This window comes from Copidosoma floridanum, unplaced genomic scaffold (assembly GCF_036245765.1).
Source record: "Copidosoma floridanum isolate Cflo_tuat_1 unplaced genomic scaffold, Cflo_Japanese_pri ptg000006l, whole genome shotgun sequence".
Classification (NCBI taxonomy): domain Eukaryota; kingdom Metazoa; phylum Arthropoda; class Insecta; order Hymenoptera; family Encyrtidae; genus Copidosoma; species Copidosoma floridanum.
In genome coordinates this window covers 18,232,018-18,235,833 of record NW_028321883.1, presented here as the reverse complement: position 1 = coordinate 18,235,833, position 3,816 = coordinate 18,232,018, and the positions used below count along the sequence as shown (strand labels likewise).

At 32.0% G+C, this 3,816-nt stretch overlaps 1 long non-coding RNA gene across 1 annotated transcript; it reads left to right on the top strand.

Moving 5' to 3' along the window:
- Positions 1-397: 397 nt before the first annotated feature.
- Positions 398-2,250, top strand: LOC149375571 (uncharacterized). The gene is made up of 5 exons (XR_016293700.1): positions 398-591; positions 847-1,118; positions 1,371-1,567; positions 1,730-1,870; positions 2,096-2,250. It is a non-coding gene; the product is annotated as an uncharacterized LOC149375571 (long non-coding RNA).
- The last annotated feature ends 1,566 nt before the right edge of the window (positions 2,251-3,816 follow it).

Here is a 3,816-nt window from a genome sequence, read left to right as displayed (position 1 = left end):
TATTTATACAGCTTAAAATGTTTAAATATTAATCATGTGTGCCTATATTTACCAACTTATTTGTATAAATTGAACTTTATACAAAAACTCATGATACAATCATTGATTGTCTCAATCATTATTCTAAACGTTAGTGAAAAAGGCGGTTAAGGACGTATACTTAGCCTGCGGACTATGGGTGTATTCCGCAAATGCTGCCAGCAGTTAAGTTACGTAGGTCGTGGTAACGCCGCATGGTCGGGTAGCGCTAGCGTCAACCTGTAAACTGTCGGTGGGTTCCGCATGTCAACAAACTCCGAAATATCAGATGGCATGGGAGCGAAAACAGTAAAAAATATCAAAGTTTGTTGACATGCGGAACCCACCGACAGTTAGTACAGGTTGACGCTAGCGCTACCCGACCATGCGGCGTTACCACGACCTACGTAACTTAACTGCTGGCAGCATTTGCGGAATACACCCATTTTCATATAAGCACTATAGCAGACGACGAGTACAAAACGGAGCAAACAATATGCAAGCAAAGAGCACTAGTGCAAGAGATCCATTAACACGTGAGGTTTGAAATAATATTCAACCGTACAAGTTCGAGTGAGTAATAGATGCTTTTTCATTTAAATTATAAATTTTTCATGAATCTACTAGATACAACAAATGCGTAATTTTATGGAATGATAACGTCAATACGTACTCCATATGCAATAATTTTCGTTTGAGGTTATGTTACATATGCGCTCTTATTTTAGATGGTTTTTACTTTACTATTCAGTTGAAAATATTTTCTCTGATACTACCAAAAAATGTTAAATAACGGTTTCTTATTATGTATACTATAATGAATTGTAGGTCCAAGAGGTTCAAAAAATCAGTGGTAATAAAATCGTTGAGGCATTAAATGGTGATATGTTGATTCAGAAATTCAATGAAAAGATGTACTTGCCAACAAACCAATGAAAAATGCCATCATTTTGCCAACCTGTTTTGACTATGTCCAAAGATAGGTTACTAAAGGTGCTAGACAGATTAACAGTCTTTACAAAGTTCACCAATAGTGACATGTTCCTTGATGGTAAAAACTTTTCACTTGTCAACACCTTCACAGTAAATCCAATAATAATGTAAGTAATAATAAAGCTACCTGATACTCACAATCATGTTGAACAAGCAATAATAGATAAAAATTCTCAACTGTAGTATTTGTATCAAACCTCACTAAAAAACCTGTAAACAATGTATTCACTATGATGTATGTCTAATCTTCTCTCTGAAATAAAGAGGTTGACAATTATCCTGTCTGAGCAATAAGCACCATCTTTCTAAGGTTAATCCTAATTCATCTTAAATTTTATTAAACAACAATTTTTTTACAGATTTGGTACCTTTCGTGGTATCTTCACGAATTTGATCGCACCAGGGTGAGCATTTGTAGATTACAATCGCTATCGTACTTTTTACACCGCGTGGTGTGCACCAGGTTATATTCAGATCAAAGGTACGTTTGGAATTGATGCCAATTGCATTTTAGACATGCCTATCACAAACAAGGGTATTAAAAAGAAATGACTAGGTAAGAAGTCTGTTACTTTAGTAAAAAGTAAAATTTATATTGAAAAATTTAGTTCAAATTATTAAATTAAAAAAATAGAACACAGTCAACTTTATACTTTTAAGTAATGTTTTTTCAACTATTGTTTAAGCGCACATTATTACTATTCATTTGTATTTTCAGCGTAATAAACCACAAAAACGTGTTGTCAAGATAATAAAAGCTATGATCCAAAAAAGATGATAAAGACCTCAAAAGAATAAAGGAACAGACGAATGAAATCCAACAAGCTAGCTGAAACTTTTTAAAATATCCTACAAGGAGGTATACATATTTGATTATTTTGACTTTCACCATCTTCCATGGTTACATTTAAATACAATGATGTTTATATTTTTCGTCTCTCAAAGTTACATACGATTATGTAACGTGTGTGGACACATCTGACTGAGTATTATTTCTTCTATATTGATAATTTTGACTTGTAAAAACTGTTTTTAAGTAAAGACAATGAAATAAAACAACGTTTCAACATAATTTTTTTTATAGATAGCAGCTAAACGTTAGGGAAACCATCAGTGGCAACAATTGGAGGAACAACAAACGAGCGAGGAGATAGATGAGAAGAGCCATCACGTTACTATAGCTTATTATTTTATGTAAAACTGTTACTATGTCAATAAAATCGTACTTTTTTCCAACAATCAGAATTCAACTTTTCTTGACATATTTATTTACGTTATCTATCCTTTACAAAGAACTAGTACAACATCGACATCGTAATAGAAACATTGCTGTTGAATCTAACATGACGTAATTAATTCACGAGTCAATCGTAAAGTTTTAGTTTGGAAATATGCATTGAGTGTGGATGTCTACGTCAGATCAGACGTTGAGTAATTACAATTTTTACAGTAATTTTGATTATTAAAAAATAAATCGTCATCACATTTGTACGTAATTTTGTTAAAAAAGGATCTAGTCATTCAATTAGGAAAGTCATGATAAGCTATTTATTTGATTACGTAAGCCTAAATCGCGTAATACATAGAGTGAGAGAATGTAAAAAACGTCAGCTATGTTTTTTAATGTGCGATTATAAGTACTATTTTTTGAATCTATTTTTATACCTAAATAGTCGAAAAGGAGAGCAATTTTTTGGCTGAAACTCTAAGAACGAACATTTTTAAACTATTAACTTACAATAAAGGCTACAGATCTCAAAACAAAGAGAGACTTTTTTAAAACTCTTACATATTTTTCAAAAATCCATCCCTGTACCTTAAAAATAAGAAAAATAAAAACTTTGAAACATCGAAAACAAAGGTAGGTATAATTAAAACGAAAAAACCTAAGAATGTATAAATTAAACTTTAAAATAATAGTTTGATTGAGCTCTTACATCTACATTAGTTTTAATACAATCAAAACGTACTACAAAATAAGGTTTTTGATAATTAAATAATAGTTCATCGGTTGATAGAATTTTATTATATTCTCTCCTGAATATCCTTTTTAGTTCAATACAATTATTTGACACATGACTTTGAAATTATCATACTTCTTTACGCTTATTATTAAGTCACAAGATGACACCACCATTACAATAAATTCGTACGTTGAAATTTTTCTTGTCAATTTTTTGTCATTCCCATTTTTAAAACAAAATTTAAATATAATTAGGTACAACTAGTATTCTCGTCAACGAGTATCAAGTTTTATTTTATTTTTGCGGAATTAACTATTCATTAATTATACATGAAATATTTCCCAGTTTCTTCAGGTATTTTCTCTACATCAATCCAGTGTCCATCAGCCTGTCTTTCTTGCCACTTTACCGCTCCTGTTTTGTTGTTATCTTTCTTTTGAATATCTTTCTTCAATTCCTCGATCAATTTCATCAATGCGTATTGAAGGGAACTAGGATTAGCGCCATAAACTATAGGTTCCCTTCCAGCATTCAAATAGGCTATAAATTCATTTGTAATTGCTCTTTTTCTTTTCCCTGCAAAGGAGGGTCTCCCTATGCATTGATTATTTCCATGATTTTTCGCCATCATCGATGGGGCCATCTTAGTTACCATGGTGAGACAAATCGGCTTAAAAACAACTTTTGGAGCACTTGACCTCTTCGAAAAGACAGTACACATTTGATTACGTTCTTGCCAAGCTGATTTTTTATCAGTAATCGTCTCCAATATGCCCAATTTATCAAGGTAAGTGCCATACATAGCATGGAAAACACACTCGGAAACCAATGATGCGTTTCC